The sequence below is a fragment of the Acromyrmex echinatior genome, chromosome 12, assembly GCF_024713525.1.
Source record: "Acromyrmex echinatior isolate Ae372 chromosome 12, ASM2471352v2, whole genome shotgun sequence".
Lineage (NCBI taxonomy): Eukaryota > Metazoa > Arthropoda > Insecta > Hymenoptera > Formicidae > Acromyrmex > Acromyrmex echinatior.
Window position 1 is genome coordinate 5,084,593 of NC_141863.1, and position 19,241 is coordinate 5,103,833.

Genomic DNA, 19,241 nt, shown 5'->3' on the forward strand with positions numbered 1-19,241 from the left:
GAATAGTACCTTCGAGTGTTTTGAGAGGAAAAAGGCGAGATTTTTACATGGAAAGAATGGTTTTGCTGAGGAATCTGAAAATTTAATTAGATACAGATCTAAAAATAATTTTATTGGACCATCAAAATAATGATGAAGAATAAATGTCGATGATAATGTTGCAAAAAGATTCAACATTCTAGCAACTAATTTGAACGCTCTATATATTATTTTGATGATCCAAATAAAATAATTATTTTCATAATTTAACATAATTATTTTCAAATCCATATTTAGCTAAATTTTTAGAAAGAATTTAAAGCAAAACCTTTTGTTTCGTATACGAATAATAGTATAAACAGTCATTGCGAGTAAATAAAGATTTTCCGCATTATATTTCGTAGGTGATTTGGATTCAAAGATAAACAGAAACATTTGCGAAAGAACGGTTTTGCTGAAATATATAAAAGTTAGGCTAAATACTGGTCTAAAAGTAAGTTATGTTGAATCATCAAAATAATTTGTGGGACGCTAAAGCATGATAATGAAAAAGAAGATTATGGAATAGATGGGGAATTATAAAATATCATGATATTTTGTATAGTTTGTGGTACATTCTTGAAACCCGACTATCAAAATTACTTCTCCATAATCTGCTTAGATAACATAGCCACTAGTCGTAAATAATTATTGCATTACCGTAAAAGCTGCATTTCAGTTTTGCAGGAAAGGACGGTTTTCCTAAAGTATCTAAAAATTTAGCTATATATAGATCTGAAAACAATTTTGTTGAACCATATCAAAATAATTATGTAGGAAACTCAAGTAATGCTGCAAAAGATTTTCATATTCTAACAATTAGTTTAAATTACATAAATATTTTGATAGACCAACAAAATTATTTTCAGATTTGTGTCTAACTAAATTTTTAGATACTTCAGCAAAACCGTTCTTTCCATATAGCAAACAGATTTACAAATGCAGTGTACACACTTTTTATATAATTTCGAGAAGTATGTTATTAATTTTGTAATTTCAAATTAGCTAGGAGCTCTTTGAATGTAGCTTTCAAATATAATTCAACTTATCTTGGTAATAAAATGTATTAATGTATCCGACGTGTAAAGTTATATACTATATATTATAGATGGGATTCCATCATATCTCTTCTCCACAACTTTTTTCTCTCTTCAGTTTTTTGTGAATTATGTTCGTTCTATATATTCCAAGAACTTCTATCTATATAATATATATCATTCTATGGTTAACAAACTTGTATCAAAAGTAGTTACGTCCTGAATATCTATAAGTTATTTCGTATTTATAACATAACACAGTGTTTCATAACTTTCTCCCATCCTAATACTGCAAAAAATTTTGACATTCTAGTAACAGTTAAATTTGGACATCCTAATTACATTGTTAGTAAAATTCTAGTAAATTTGAGTGTTCAGTATAATTATTTCGATGGTTCAACATAATTATATCTTCAAATCTCCATCTAACTAAACTTTCAGATATAATACTTTAGCAAAATCATTCTTTTCGTGCAAGGATCGCGGAGATTGAAGTCCATATATTATGAGGTCCACTTACAGAGACTCTCAGACGCAGACAGAGCTTCATATTTAAAGAGGACAAATTACGAACTTAGTGTCTCCAATTCTAAAACTTTCATATAATGATTCAACCGTCAATCTTTTTCATGACATTACGAAAATGAGCTCTATATGTACGAACACATAACGTGTTACGTACGAAATATAAGATCTCATAAATTTCCACGTGTAGAACCGTTTTATTCGTAATGACCGATATTGTATTCGCAACACGGAGCTTTCTCTCTTTCCGAAACAGGCCATCTATCATAAATGAAGAAATACAGACTCACCTTAAAGAATTCACAAGCCATTGTGCCTGGCGATGATATATCACGATACGACTCGTTTCGTTTCGCACCTGCTTCTCGCCCCGCGAAGAAAGAACTCGTGGATTCGATCTATCAGTTATCGAGAGATCGTTTCGTGATGACGGAAGGGAACAGTGAAATAAGGGTAAGGAAAAAGGGGGATGTAGACACGCGAATGTGAAACGGCGAGTTACGGTGAAAATAGGGATTTCCACCGTGGATACGGAGCACCAACGTCTTCAGAGGAAAGTTCTCGTTTTCCTCCAATCGATTGGACTGGTATTCAGTACAAGGCGGCGAGTTCTAGGGACCTGCAACAAACGAGCAAATTGTTAGCCTCATCGTGTCAAGATTGATCCCCTAGAGTACCTCATCGATTAAATTCGATCAATTAAATCGATCAATTAAAATACGATAACGAAATCCGATATACGTTTATTAGCGCGTCGATGTAACACAATTATTAGTATAGAATATTTTGTATTTGTTAAAAATTTTTTTGTAAACATTTTTGTGTTGAATTTGTAATATATCCGAATGCTAATTTAACATAATATGATTGTGTTATTTGAATATTTCGTGTTAAATTAATGTTCAACATTTCTTAGTGCTGAAATAATTTTTATCTTTATTATATTAGGTGTTGGAATTAATTCGTAGCGTTTTACAAGTGATGGGAAGTACTTTCATTAATGTATTTTTTAATGCTCATGTGAAATAAATAACATTCTTTCATTAAAAACGCTACGAATTAATTCCAACACCTAATATATAAATTATAATTTCGATAAACATTTCAATCCATAATTCTGAGTCATCTTCAGTATACATACAGCTTGTTTATTTAATTCGTCACATATTACATATATCCTCAGAGAAATAGAGTAGCTTTGAAATTGTTAACAAAAAATTCGAATTTCTCATACCATCAAATGTAGGAATTCCGTCAAGATTAGTAAATGAATCGACATATCTTTTTCACAAAAAAAAATTAATGTGTATAAGTCACTAATGATAATAATGTAATAAATCCACGAAGAATATGCATATAAAGGAACGAAAATTTATATAAGTCGAATATCACATGATATAGATGTTATATCCGATAATTATTTATACGCGAGAAGGCGACATTTAAAAATAGAATTCAATTTAATTAACTTATAGGTTTCGAAATGGAAAAGAAAAAATTGATCTATTCTTGATAACGCGATAAAAAAAAAACGATAGCGCCGCTTCTATGATACATCGGAATTAAAAGACATTGGAATGAGATAGAAATCATTATCTACAGCAATGAAGAATTTTCAGTTAACTGAAACCACGCTTAACTGCGCTTAACGCATTCTATAGCTCATTCTAAAAATATACTTCAGAAATGACATAAAATCGGTTAAATTCGAGTAACATTTATAAAAATAACAGCTCTTCAGGCTCGTAGCATTGTCTTGGTAATATATAATAATAATTTCATTCAGAAATATTTGTGTGAGTTTTGTAGTTATACATATTACATGAAACAAAGGAGAAAGAACACGATTTTGTTCTTTGCTGAAAGTTGCACAAACTTATATTTCCAGATAGAAAGTTACTGTCCATTTCACTGACGAATTCGTAATTTCGTACACAGTTCATGGGGATCATATTTAAACCTACAGTTTAACGTTGATTCCGAATGACGAAGTTTTTATTTAGAGAAGGGTGTTCACAAACAGCCCACGTAAATTTTTGTGTTAATTTCACACAAGATGAATATGTTAGAAAGTAACATAAATGTTACGCAAAAAAATTATCACAAAAAAGATAATATTGGCGCACAATTTATAAACAAACTATGGAAGCATATTTTTTCAATATAATTAACATTTATATTAAATTAACACGTGTTTTTATATTATTTATTCACTAATATACTATAAAAATGTGTTTTATTCTTGTCCTCATGTTTTAAAGAGGTTTTAATTTTAAACTTTTAGACAAAACGCAAAATGTTTTAAATTTAAATACAATATTTTGTCCATTGAAAAAGTTTAAAACTAAAATATCTTTAAATGTTTAAAAAATGGAGATAAGATTAAAACATTTTAATATCTCAAAATTAAACACTTCTTTTTTCAGTGTATTCATAAAGTGTGTCATTTTGATTCTAAAAAATATTAAATATCAATTTAATAAAAATCTTTAAATAATATAATCACAATATGTTAACACTCGAATATGTTAAAAATTCAATACAAAATTTTAAAGATAAATAGATCGATCTTTGTTTTCAATAAAAATATAAAATATTTTTTTATACTGCGCAACACAGTGAGAATTATATAAAACACCGTCACAATCGATTAAATTTTTATATCGATATTTTTTAGAGTGTAGAACCTTCTTTTATAATTAATACATTTTATCTGCGTATCGTAAATTTTAAATCCCAAAAGATTCGGATTAGAGATCGTTATGAGGTCTAAAAATTTTGGAAGTAATTGAAAATAATTATTCCAGAAGTTATTGTTAACCTATGATGCAGGTCAGGAATATGATATTCGAAACGTCTTATTGTCCATCTCTCGGTGTCAAGGCTTTGGAATGTATCAACGTTTGACTTGATTGGATCTGTACGATCCAATCCTCTCGTTGTCGCTGAGAACTGAATATTGTATCGTCGTGTCACTTTAAGCTTTAACAAAGCCATGAATAACCGAATCGGGTTAAGTGGGTCAATGAAATTTTTGAAGAATGTAAAATTCATGCACAGCGATATCCTCCGTTAAAGTATTTTTTTTTAATTCCGTTTAGCAATGTCTAACGTGAATGAATAACAAAATACGTTGTTAAAAAAGACAATCCGTTGTGTGAAAATTTTCCCACGATAAAAACTCGCGTACAATTTACTTACTGATCAAAGTTCATTTAACCGTATAAAGCTTTCGAGCGTAATCAAACGATTTTACGGAGAACAATCAGAGAAAACGATAAACACGTTTCAATTAGCGGTACGAAATAATACAGAGATTTTTATATCTCTTTCTCAGTGTTTCCGCAATTAGTTATTTTTGACATAAATTAACTACGCAATATCCCGAAAGGAAAAAACATTGTAAAAATATCCTCACTGAGGTAATATTTTTCGCAACAAATTCTTTGCAATGATTTAAGGTGCTTATTAGCATTATTTAATTAATCAATTTGTAACATTTTATTTACAATTTCAGTTTATGATTATGTTTCCAACAAACCGAATTAACGCAGTTTATAAAAAATATTAGGTGTTGGAATTAATTCGTAGCGTTTTACAAGTGATGGGAAGTACTTTCATTAATGTATTTTTTAATGCTCATGTGAAATAAATAACATTCTTTCATTAAAAACGCTACGAATTAATTCCAACACCTAATATATTTTAAAAATTTACATACGAATATTATTAAACAGCAGGAGAAGCACTTTAAATATTGGATTCTTTCTCTTAATTGTGTTATTCATTTATCGTTCCATTATCGGTCCATTTTCTATGTATTATTATAAAAATAATTGTACAACTAATTATCAAAAATAATCATACATTATTAGAGATGTCAGAGGAGCAATAGCAATCTAATCCTTTAAATTAAATAATACTTTGTTATTTTTAACTTCTATGTGTGTCAAAATATAAATCAATTAATTCCTGTGATTAATTTCAAAGTAAACATATTGATGTCTATATTAACATCTATTTTAACGCTTAGTAAATAATAACTAAGTTAACTCAAACTTCAGCCAAATTTAATATATTTTTTTGAATTAAATTGTTTAACTTCATTTGTTTTAATGCGACTATGTATAGATTTAACAACCTATAGAAATGGCGATCTACAGAAATGAAAATAGCTCAAATTGGATATAATTTGACATTATGAATTTAATAGTCTAAAAAATGTGAATGCTTTATGATATGCATATCACATTGCTATTGGCAGTATATTAGCATGTTTAAATTAAGATAAAAAAATCGATGATTAATATTAATTAATAATATTTATTTTTTAAAACAATGTCCCTTAATGCTTAAAAAGCGTAAGAATGCAACAAATATATTTTATTTAAGATATTATATTTTTTGTACATATATATATATATATATATATATATATATATACTATATAAAATAATGGTTCTAAAACTTCAAAAACATTGGACTTCTTTTCTGATAAAATTTAATGACACATAATAACGTTCATTTTCGATATATACCATTGCCACGTAATACTATTGCGTATGTGATGCAAATAATTATAAGAATAAAAATGCACAGTGCTACGAAGTTAAAAATTCCAGTATTTACGTTAAAAATTATAATTATGTTAAAACTGGACAAAGTTAAATTAAAAAAAGTTTTAAAGCTTAAAATCTCTACTTCCGAAAGATTACAATGGCTTTTGAGTTTTTGTGAGTTTAGTTATTTTTACTTATAAAACAATAAACTGGACAAAATGAGAAATTTTCTTCTCACTTTGTAAGCCTGTCACATATACATATATAATATACAAAAAATCTAACGTGAAAGCTTAAAATTTTTCTTACACAATTGTTTTTTAAAATATTGTTAAATTTTTTGTTACTGACGAGGGGAACCTTAAAAGTGCTCATCAAATTTTTGGATGACATTTTTTTTCATATCGCGGCGTTTAGCAACATGCCACTTATTTTTTTCTGAGTTAAAATTTTTGAAAAGTTCAGAATCCGCTTGTTCTTCAAGAAAAGCTTATTAAAGAAACATTTAGAAAACGTTTTTTACAATAAATGGAACGTTTAAGATTCCGTTGTCGTTATATCGAGACACATGTCATTAATAATTTCTGTGTGCGATACTAATTTTTTAATTATTTTAAACGCCTTAATATTGTTTTTGTAGGAAATACTATATTATGATGTCGATATTTTAATGTTCGAGAAAAGTAACAACCGCAGCAATTGTTGAATTTTTCGATTTCCAAAAATTTATAACTTAAAATCAAAGCCGCATGTTAATAAACGCCGCGACACGTATTTTTGTTTTGCATCAAAAATCATCAAAAAATTGACATTAAAACTCGATGGATCCTTCTGAAATTTCCTTTGTGTTATCGTGGAATAAAAGTAACATTTCGAGATATAATATTTTGATTTTTCACAACTTCATTAAAAATCATCATATCGCAATTTAAAAAACAAATTCTTAAAACTGAAACTCTCGCAAATATATAGTATAATTCCAATTTTTAAAAAAATCGTTAAAAATATTATTAAAAAATAAATATCACTACGAACTTTTGTTCCAACACAGTATATAACATATGCACACAATATCCGGCCATATGTAATCAAAGTTCATGAAAATTTTGTTTCGATAAAAATTGATCACGAAAATTTCCTATTCAACGAGAAAACCGGTTTACACACACTGAACACAGATCACAAAGTGAATTTCTGTTATAATCTAGAAACATTCTCACCTTCCTACTGAACTCGTTTGCATTCCAACGAGAATACAGAAAATATCTGCGATACCAACGGACTGAAGGTGTGTTTACGGAATAATAAGATGCACTTTACGTTGCACGCGTGTAACTGATCTGCAAGTGCACTGGGCACGAGTTGTCGCACGAAAAGTTCACTGTTGCGTTGACACAACGTAACTCCGACAGTCCGGACAGTATACTAAACTTCACTTTGAATTTCTCTCTTTCTCTCGTTCCCTCGGTTCCTATCTCGGTTTCTCCTACCATCAGGTCACGTGCAGTCACTTTGCTTTTATCTCCGTTCGACTAGTAATCGCGTACAGCCGTTCATGTCTGTCGTCTCCCACCATCGTTTTACCGTCAAGGTTTGCGCGCGCTAAGCCGGATCTCTCTCTTTCGCGGTTTTCCGCGGTATTTCGCGCAGTTACACTTGAAGATCAAGCATGTAACGCACAAATACAAATAGATGGGAATAAAAGAGATACCGGGCAGAGATACCGGGTGTTCGTAAAAAAACTGTGCAGTCGATTTTCTATAATATATTGATTTTTATTATCAATTTAATTTAATAATTTTGTATAATGTGTGATAATTGTTGAACCAGTTAATGATTATACTAATTACATGTATTTTTTTTAATTTGTCGATAAATAATTTTTGTACCTTTTCAACCTCGTGTTTTATAAAATTTCTGCTAAATATAAAATGCAAAAAGTAACAACGAGATAAAGTTAAAACAACTCTTTGCTGCTTGAAGAGTAGGGTTTTTGACACATCATAACGTAATTTGTACAAAAATATAAAAATGTAAACATTTGTTTAAGATAAGATATTATAATAGTACACAAAAAGGTTTTTTTAAAAAAAAAGTATTTAAAAATATAGCTAGATCTAAAAATAATTTTGCTTAACCATTAAAATAATGATACGAAAGATGCTCAAATTGCTAGAATGGCAAAACTTCTTGCAGCATTACTCATCATGCTTGAGAGCATACTTCTGTGTAAATAGTTTCATAATTCAACAAATTATTTTTAGATGTACGTCTAGCAAAATTTTTAAATACTTCAACAAAATCTTTCTTTCCGTGTATCCATACAGTGATAGAAGGACTATCTAATCTTCAACAGAGATTCTCCAAGCAGAAGCTTAATTATTATATCTGATGCTGATAACATATAATATTGTACTGATTCGTTTCCTGAAACGCACGCTGTTAGAAACAACAATAACATAATCCGTTGAATTAAAGAACTCAATAATTTAAAATTATTTTAATAAAATAATTTACATATATTATTTTTAACGTTCATCTGTGTCAAAATGTAAAGCAATTTATTTCTATGGTCTTTTAAAATAAGCAGCGTCCATACTAATGTATATGCATTTAGTAAATGATAAACTAAATTGGAGTCTAATTTAATACAACTTTCTTGAGTTAATTAACTCTATTGTTTTAATCAAATTAACGATATATTGGGTAGAAACAATGTTGAGATCTATAGATAAAATTAACTTAAATGAGTATAATTTGACATTGTAAATTTTAAAATGCAAAGAGTTAAAAAAGTACACGTAATACAACTTTGAAATTTTTTTTGTTTTTTTAGAACATAACCTTCTGTTTTAATGAATTAAATAGATTTCCTTCCAAGATATTTCTTACATGTTGCAAATGAGCGTGAATCAGTCTTCATGTGATTCCTGAGTTTATTTAATCAAGCATTTTTTAATCAAGCACTTTTTAATCAGGAACATTTTTCGCAAATTAGTTTTCACTGTAACTCCTGCGCTCATTTAATTAAGCATTTTTTGCGAGTTGTCGCATGAAAAGCTCATTGTCGCTCGTTGATGCGATGCAACTGTACTGAACTGGAATTCATTTAAATTTTTCTCTTTTTCAACAAGAATTTTCGTTTTCTCGATTGTCTGAATACGAAGTGGGAATTTCACTGCGTATGTTGTGTATAGCCTGTATAATGTGCATCATTATGTAACGCGTCGTAATGTTGATTTTTCATGTGCTCTATCTCTATAGTCATCAGTTCTATAGACGGTATTACTGCATAAATTAGCTTCGTTTTTATGGATTTCATGCGGAAATTTAGACGCATTGATACAAAATTTTACTGACTACATTATTGTCTCTCTGTTAAAATTATATAAGAGAGGAATTTTGTTTTCATTAACAAAAAAGTAGATAAAAATTAGCACATTTAATATCAATTAGATAAAGATATTTCTCTATTCGTTAGACACAATGAAGTAGTTTCAAAATCAATATTTCTTAAGAAGAAATACTCCGACAAATTGGAATGAATTTTTTAAGGAGGATCATTTTTGAGCTGTTAAAACTTTATGCAAACTTCATTAAAATTTTATTATTAAATATCTTAGTGAATAAACCTGAAATTAAATTACATTAAAATCTGCTTGAAATTGGACTGGGAATAAAATCTTCTAATTTATTTAAGAATCTTGAATTTAATTCGTGAAAGACTCTTTATATTAATGTGACTATAATTTTTATCTGTTAAGGATTAATCTATTAAATATACCATACTTTAAATTGATTTGCGATATTGCGATACTTTAAATTGATTAAAATAAACTATTCCTTATTATGTAAAATCGTAAAAAGATCTACATTCATTTTAGACATCTTGTATAGAAAAAAGGCCTTCCGACACAGCGGTTTAAAATAAAGTCCTTTGCTCACGCTTTAACTGTCTATATACAGTCCAGATCGGTACTTATACTGTAATGACCTTAACGAACCTCATTCCGAGCTTGCCTCGTAAATGTCACGAGTATTAATTCATCCGCATTGGATGCAGCGTATCTCATAAAAAAAAAAAAGAATGTTACTTCTTCTCGTTACCGAAGACGGCAAGAACCGTCTACGATCATCTTGGAAGAGAATGCGATGTTATAAGGGATAGAATTTACGTTTGTATGCGAACGTGTACGCAGTTGGAAAATTTGCGTTAAATCGAACACATTTCACGTGTCCCAAACTGTCCACCCAAAGGACCCCGCACTAATTACATAGAAAATTGAGTCCTGGTAAAGTGAATTAGTTTTCACATCATATAATATAGCTTATAATGTGGTGAATAAAAAATAGCTCATTAATGGATAGTTTTTTCAATCATATGGTGTATCAAAAATGTGAAACTTGTGCTCATCTTTCCAATTAGTGCGAGTCTTTTTAAGTTAATTTAACACAAGATGTGTTAACATGTTTCAATTTTAACATTTAATATGTTAATTAAATTAACACATTTAAGTTTATTTATCTTAAAATTTGCGTTACAAAATACACGAGTTTTATGAATAAAATACATAAATTTCATTTGTTCATTTATTCATAAATTATGTGATTTCATTAACAGACGTTCAATATCAAATCAACACAAAAGATTCAAATAACACAATCATATTATGTTAAGTCAAGAAAACTCGGATGTGTTATAAGACTAATACAAAAGTTTTAGCAAGAGCTGATTTTAACACAAACACAAAATGTGTTTTATTGCATAAGGAAAAAGCTCCTAGCGAAACGTTGGCGTATCGCTGCGGAGATTCTCGCAATGTATCTTCGGCCACGACATCGGCCGACAAGTTTAGCCGTGGATTCGCGAAGTTCGCGGCGCGAGGACATCTTCTGCTTTTGACGAACGTACGACCTACTTGCCCCTCGCGGTTTACCCCCTGGATCATCCCTAAAGCCCGAACTTTTCATTCCCGCGACACTCCGCATACACGACGATGTAAATTTCGCGTCTTCGTTCTATTCATGCGCTTTTTCCCTTCGCTACTCGATCCTTGATGTTCACCTCGCCCTGAGCATAACGTAATCCTACATCTTTTTTTAAATTATAATTTGAATTAATAAAATTTATTCACTAATTTAATAATGAAATGTTATCTCTTCTTTCTCTCTTTTATAACGCTCACACGAAATATTAACATTAAAAAGAATAGAATTTTGAAAGAGGAATAGAGAGTCCCTCTTTCGTGTGAATATATAATTTTTATTATACACGCGATGTGAACAGAATGTCGAGGGTAATTTTTATTTAGGCAAGAAAGTCGGGCAAGGGATTAATCTCCCTCGAAGCAATTTTTACGAAATGGTTCTTCCGCTAGTACCGTTTTCTGTCGCCGCTCCCTAATGAACATACCACACGCGATAAGTGCTAATTGATCCTGCTGTAATAATTTCGTAGGAAAATACAGCGCACTACGAATTGCATCGTAATCTCGAAAACGGTCGCACCCCAAACCGAAAAAAGTATTCAAACAGTAAAAGTCATCAAAATGATGTCAAAATGATTCCAAAATGATCATTAAAAGTCACTTTTCAATCGTGTATGATTCATTTTAATATCAATTTACTGTGATTTGTTCTGCTTGGGGCTAATTTTTTCAAGCAAAATATCAAATCATGTGAAACGATAACGTCAAAATGACGTTAAAATAAATCGTAATTGATTGGAGAAAAATTTTTATGTTCATTTAACTTTAATTTTGATTTAATTTACTTTTTATCTTTTCCTAGTTATAGGAATTAGAAAAAGATAGAGTAAATTAAATTGAGATTAAAGTTTTTATCTATTAGATATCAAAGGAGCAATGATAACCCAATCCTTTGAACTTTTTAAATAATATTTTGTAATTTTTATCTTCCATACGTGTCAAAATATAAATCAAATTCCATTTCTGTAATTAGTTTCCAAACTAAACATCGTCCAGATTAACATATGCATTTAATAAATAACAATTTGAGTCAAATTTAATATATTTTCTTGAGTCTGAATTGTTTAACGCCAATTATATTATAAAAAGCAAATAAAATGTTACAATAACTAAACTTTTTGCTAACTAAATTATTTTATTTCATCAACCAAGGATTTGTTTGCTCACATCTAAACAAAAGATTAATTGATTCAACCAAATGGAATTCTCAGTGCATTAGTAATCATTTTAGAACCGTTTTGATGTCATGATGACTAGTGTTCTGCTTGAGTTCTGCTTGTGTTTGATTCAAGATTTGCCCTAGTCTCTGTTCACAGTGCATTAAGGGATACGTTACGTTGATGCATACGTAATGCATTAATACGTTTGTGAAGATGCATGTGCATCTATAGACGCGCCGTGTAATCTCGTATCGACGAACGAAAGCCAGTGTGTTATACGGTATTCCAGTGACCCATCTCGAGTCGCGCGACAGAGCCGCTAACATGACTAACGAGATTAACGTTCCGTACGTCATTAGCTTATTCGGAATGCCCCTTAGATATCATCATTTCGTTTTCCTCCATTACGAGGATACGCCCGGAAAAGCGAGTCACAGATACGGGATCCTTTTGCTAAACTTATCAATAGGAAGGTTCTTATGAATGATACCGCACGTACCGCAAATAAAATAAGGAATGAAAACTCTTTACGGGGAGCTAAATTAATAATTTTCCAGAAAGTCCCGGCGGGGAAGAGTAAACCGAGCAAGAAGTTGTTATGCATTTTTTAAAGCGTAGTTGTTATGCATTTTTTAGAGCGGCTACATATCTTCGGAGATACTTGCGGAGTGAATACGCCCCGTTTGGAGCAGGCGAAATATTTTCATGAGTACCTTTAAAAATGGATGAATATTTCTGAGATATATTCTACAAGGATTCTTTTAACAAATAATAGTTTTGAAGCTCAAATATTAATTTTCGTATGACGGAAAATTAGCCTAAAATTAGCGGAAAGTGAATGCAAGCGTCATTCTCAGTGACATTTATTAGTTTATATAATATCGTTTCGTCAAATTTTCGTTTATTCAAATTCTTTCTTCATTTTAATGGAATCCTGATTTGCAGCGCGCGATTTGCGATTTCAAATGATAAAAAGAACGTTGAAAGCGATGACCTCTCTCGACTTTGCTAAAAAAAAAATTGACAAATTGCTAATTGTGAGATCAAATATTTTACGAGACTTTTTAAACAGATATGATGAGCTTCAGATGAAATTATTTTCATAGCATTAATTTTTATAGACGGTCTAAAATCAGCGAATGCATAGCATTTTACTCTTTATGAAATTTTATTTATCGTTTAATTATTCGTCCTTTAAGTTATGATCGATTTTTTTTATTTTAGTGGAATCCTGATCTGTGGCGCGTTTCGTGATATCGAATGTCGAAATTTAGAACGTTGAAAGCAATGACCTCTCTCGACATTTTCGTTAAAGACAAATTGGCAAACGTTTCTGAAATAAACTAGTTTTTTTAACAGATATAACTTTGAAAAGTATTAATTTTCACATGACAGACGTATTCTAAAATCAGCGGAAAGCGAATACAGCATAGCGTTATCTCTGAAATGAAATTTATTCATCGTTTAATTTAAGATTCGTCGTTCAAATTAAAATGGATTTTTATTTTAGCAGGATCCTAATTTGGGTTTCGTGATATCGAATGTCAAAACTTTGAACGTTTGAAGTGATAATTTCTCTCGACATTTTCGCTAAAGACAAATTGGTAGACGTTTCTGAAATAAACTATTAGGTGTTGGAATTAATTCGTAGCGTTTTTTAATGAAAGAATGTTATTTATTTCACATGAGCATTAAAAAATACATTAATGAAAGTACTTCCCATCACTTGTAAAACGCTACGAATTAATTCCAACACCTAATAGCTTTTTTAACAGATATAGCTTTGAAAAATATTAATTTTCACACGACAGACGTTCTAAAATCAGCGAAAAGCGAATACAGCATAGCGTTATACCTCGTGAAATGAAATTTATTCGTCGTTTAATTTAAGATTCGTCGTTCAAGTTATGATGGATTTTTATTTTAGCAGGATCCTAATTTGATGCGTATTCCGTGATATCGAATATCAAAATTTCGAACGTTGAAAGTAATAATTTCCCTCGACATTTTCCCTAAAAACAAATTCTTTCTTGTGAAACTTTATTTATCGATTAATTTAAGATTCGTCGTTCAAGTTATGATGAATTTTTGTTTGTTTCAGCAAAAGTCCCGATTTGCAGCGCGTTTCGCGATATCGAATGTCAAAATTTAAAACATTGAAAGCGATGACCTCCCTCGACATTTTCGCTGAGGAAAAATTAACTCCGGCCAGGAGCTGCGTTATATATCGATTGTCTGCCAATTCTAGAACGTTCTATAGATCCGCCCATGAAATAAGAACGCTCTGATACGATCATTAGCCGGGAACTAACGGGTTGCCCGAGTCGCGGGTTAAAAATGAATCCTCGCACCTGGGGCATCCTACGGCGAGCCGCTGCGAAATTCCGAGATTTCTTCGTACATTCCCGAATCTCATTAAGCAACATCGGAGGGAGTCACGCGAGCGAGGAGAACGTGATTCGGGGCTTCGAACGAGAATTCGAACGCGGTGTAGAGGCCTCGAAGTCGCGACGTGCCGCGCCGGGTGGAGTTCCTCGGCACTGCAATGTTGGCGATGGAACGCAATGTATCCGGGTAACGCGATCGTCGGCGTTTATTCCACAGGAAGTGCCTCCCCACGCACGAGGAAACCTTCAAGTCATTTTCTCGTACGCGATATAGTGCGCCTCGATAATACATCGGATATTTCAGGGACAGCTCCTTCGATAAATTTAGAATCGTTTTCCTTGGCGAAGTTATCTTTACAGAATAATATGTAAGATAAAAGTATTATAAGATAATCCTAAGTAATATTTTGTTAGATAAAATTCATGTCTGGATTGAAAGTAAAACAGAAATGATAGCAGCTATTAAAGCTGACACGTGAAGTGTTTAATTATCCAATTTTCAGGCTTTGGTAATTAATTTTATACCAGTCCTGTACCAATTTCGTTGAGAATAAATGTTGTATACATATATAATAAATTTTGTTAAAAATAAAATGTGTTATATATAAATCAAATGATATGACATTCGGATAGCAATTAAAGATAACTCGTGAAATGTTTAATTATCCAATTTTCCTCTTTGGTAATTAATTTTATAACAGTCCTGTATCAATTTTGTTGAAAATAAATGTTACATACAGAGCAATGATATTTTGTACGTCACTCTGTATATAACTACAACTACACTTTACCCAGAATAATGTATACATAGAATAAATCTTATAGTTATTGCAACTATAAAATTGCTTATTCAATTATGTACATTAATTCTACATATAAAACGTATAAAACGTCACACATAGTTGTCGCTTATAATACCTATTATAGTTGCTACCATTATGTCTTTTTCTCTGTAATTGAATCGACGATGGACATACGATTACTTATTTGTGCCATCGCGATAGAAAACCTCCTCATTTCGAAATGATTTACACGAGGTACACTTTACATTTACTTTGTGCAGACAAAGAATAAATTTTACGTAACAAACGCGATCAATCTATTTTTACTCTTGCTGGAACTTTGCAATCGCACGGAATGAACGGAAAAATCTGCATTGCACGGAAAGATCGCCGTTGTGAACTCGCGCTTAGGAGGATCGAAACGAGAGGATACCATCGACAAATTCGGGGGTAAAAAAACCGGAAAAAGAAAGGAAAATGCAAGACGTGCGGGAAGGGTAGCGAGGGTGCGTTCGCGTTCACCGTTCGTTCGTTCGTCCGCCCGTCCGCGAGTCGAACGCAACCCTCGATGGCTCGCTCGCTCGAGTCGACTCGAACGCGCTCGAACGAGGATAGAATCGAGCCAGCAATTCCCCTCGCGCATTTTCCCTTCAAAGACTGGCAAACTCCGTCCAGCGCTCACGTTACCCCGAGCACGAGTGCACGAAGGCACAAATCTCGCCGTTCTCCTAGGCCGATCTTTGCGAGCGCCGCACGACGTTGCGGACGTCTTGTATTATCGATTGACGAAAGTTACGTGGAGGGACTCGCCGCCGGGGCACGACGATCGTGACGTGAGCGAGCGAGCTGGAGCGCGAAGAGAAAAGAAAAAAAAAAGAAAAGGAAGAAAAATCGGAGAAGCGAGCGAGCGAGCGAAGAAATTCAACCCTCGCCCTCTCGTTACTCTCTTCCTTTCCTCTTCGCTCTAATACACGCTGTTCTCTATGCGCTGCTTTTTTTCCCTCCCTTGCGATCCCCATTGTATCCCGTTTTAGATCATCGTCGAGAACGAAAGGAACAAACGAGAGGAACAAACGCACCCCTCGATGTAGAATCCCTCCCGGAGGGATTTGATATCACAGAAAAGAGCCGAGAAAAGCAAAAGACACGCGGAGAGATAGATGATGATGACGAGGGGGATGATCGCACTCACCCTCACGGGGTTAGACCCGCGCGATGGAAGCCTCGTTGGCAGCACGGACGACGAACATGCTCGCGTCGGAAACGGCAGTAGTGGCAGTGGCGGGACTGGCGGTGGCACCCACGATGACGGCGGCGACGACGACGACGGCGGCAGCGGCGGCGGCGGTGGCGGTGACGGTGGCAGTTACGACGATGTCGACGATGCTGAAGAACGCGGAGAACGCGACGACGGTGGCGGCGGTGGCGGCGGTGGCGGCGACCGCACCACGAGCGACGACGACGTTAGCGTTAGCGCGAACTAGCGATGACGGCGACGACGACAACGATGATAACGATAATGATGACGATGATGATGATGACGACGAGTAGTCACTTCCCACCTCCGTACAATCCGGGGAGGGCACCATCTCCTCCTCGCCTGTGCGATCGCGTGCACACCCGACGACGGCGACGACGACGCCGACGTCTGCACTACTGCTGCTACTGCTGTTGCTGCTGCTGCTGCTGCTGCTGCTGCTGCTGCTGCTGCTGCTGCTGGTCTGTGCGACGACGACCACCACGCTATGACACCACCGTGGTCGCGCTACCACACCGAGTAACATCGTCGCAGTGTCATCGTCGTCGCGCCCCTCGGCGTGCGCCCCGTTTTTCGCGTGTTGCTGGCCGATACTGCTGGCTGGCGCTCGATCGCACCCACCGTGTGCGTGCGCGACGGGGGTGGACGCGAAAGGAAAAAAAAAAGGAAAAAAGGGTCGAACGAACGCACAGGACGCACGCACTCTTTCGTCGCTCTCTTCCTCTCTCTCTTTCTCCCTCTTTCTTTCCCTCGCTCTCGTTCTCTCTTGCTCTTGCTCTCTCTCTCTTCTCTCTCTCTCTCTCTCTCTTTCTCTCTCTCTCTTTCTCCCTTTCTCTCTCTCTCTCTCTCCCTCTCTCTCCCTCCGTCTCGCGGCGATTACACGCACGAGGACCCGAGAAGACGGTGCTCGTCCCCCGATCGACTGCACGACACCGATGCCCGCTGATGCCAGGAGACGCCCCAACGCGGGGCACCCAGTTCGACGTATGGCGAGCGACGGCTCACCCCGCGATCCGCGTCTCTGCTCGGCCCGACTCGCGCAGTGCCGTAACTGCGAGACGAGAGTGTGGGATCACCCGCCGCGGTACCCGCTCGGGGGTGGTTGGGCGCGCACCCCCTTCCCCTCTCGCGACCTTATCTCTTAACCCTTCCTCCGGCGTGCCGCACCCGCGCGATATCGTCCTGTGCAACCCTTGAAAAAAAAAAAAAAAAAAAAACGTTCTAAATCCCACGCGGTTCTTTGATGACTATCGATCTTTCTTCATCCGGTCTTTCCTTTCCTTTTCTCTTTCTTCCTCCATCGCGAAATTCCGAATAGCAAATCCGCGACTGAAGATTATTGATTTCGCGTTGAATCGAACTAAAGGCGAGTGATCTCGCGGATCGTCGCGCGAATTTCCGCCACGTTCGCGCGTTGGTTCAACCGGTGATTTCCCGTTCGTATTCAGAGACTTTTCCCTAAACTGTTCCGCGCGAGGAAAGGCGAGGGTAGTTTTAGTCGCGGGCACCACGGGCCCTTCGGGGTGACCTGGAGCCGTCGGGCACTCAGCGGCAAGGCGGGGGGCTAAGGAAGCCCTTGAAATCAATAGCCAGCCGCTACTGCCGCCGCCACCCTGATCAGGCTGCTCTGCGCTGTATCCATTGCTCCGCCACCGCCACCACCACCGCCACCACCGCCACCACCGTCATCGTCGCCGCCACCATCACCGCCGCCGCCGCTGTCGTTTCCTCCTCCTCTTCCCTCTTCCCGTATCCCGATTTATCCGCACGGCGTGACCGAGGAAGTCTCGTCTCGCGCCGTGCCCGACTTTAGTTCACAGCCGAACGTCTCTCGGTACCGAGCGTCATCGGTCACCGAGTGACCCGATCACGGAAGGCGGTAGGGGTGTCCACAGGGCTATCGTGGAAACGCGTCGCGACGCATTCCGATGGAATTCCGATGACCACCAATTCTCTTCGTTATTGTTATTAGGGAGCCTGTCTGGCCGAATCGATTTGTTCCAGGGATTGCCAATAAAAGAAGAAGATTAGGGAGTTTATCTTCGAGGCATTAAAGGCTTGTGTCCTTCGATTTGTACGGTGAACGCTTCAATTACGAATGCGAGCGATGTAGTCACGAAAGTCCTTTACGTATAGAATTACTTAAAGGGTTGCTTTTGCGGAAATATTGCTATGCGATTAAAATTGAGACACTTTTCCATGATGCTAGCCAAATATTAGTGAAGCTAATTGATTGAAAAGGTTTCTCCTGGCTCTTGCTGTACGAAACTCGACATTAACATTTGCCGTATCCAAGAAATGTTACAGAAAAGAAATATTTTTGCTGAAGTATCTATTATAAAAATATCTAAAAATTTTTAGCTAGTATAGTATATTTTCAGATCTGTATTAAGCCTAGCTAAATTTTTAGATACTTCCAGCAAACTCTTTCCTTCTGTGAGCAAAAAATCTCTAATCCATCTTCTTGTATATGCATTTACTATTAAATTTATTATGTCAAATTATATCCAATTTGAATTATTTTGAA

The 19,241-nt window shown here is 34.9% G+C and overlaps 1 protein-coding gene and 1 long non-coding RNA gene across 13 annotated transcripts in view; one reads left to right on the forward strand and one right to left on the reverse strand.

The window, feature by feature from the left end:
- Positions 1-17,784, reverse strand: part of Glut1 (Glucose transporter 1) — a 50,094-nt gene extending 32,310 nt beyond the window's left edge. For 7 of the 12 annotated variants that reach the window (XM_087411906.1, XM_087411910.1, XM_087411907.1 and 4 more), the window contains exons 1-2: positions 16,649-17,784; positions 1,871-2,199 (exon numbers count right to left, since the gene is read on the reverse strand). The gene's annotated coding sequence lies outside the window, so the exon portion shown is untranslated. Of the gene's footprint in view, positions 1-1,870; positions 2,200-7,359; positions 7,509-16,648 lie in introns of those variants that run through there. The other 5 variants (XM_087411908.1, XM_011062116.2, XM_011062118.2 and 2 more) reach the window with 2 other exon arrangements.
- LOC147907761 (uncharacterized) lies at positions 11,295-15,899 on the forward strand. Its single transcript, XR_015546943.1, has 2 exons — positions 11,295-13,918; positions 14,069-15,899. It is a non-coding gene; the product is annotated as an uncharacterized LOC147907761 (long non-coding RNA).
- Positions 17,785-19,241: the final 1,457 nt, after the last annotated feature.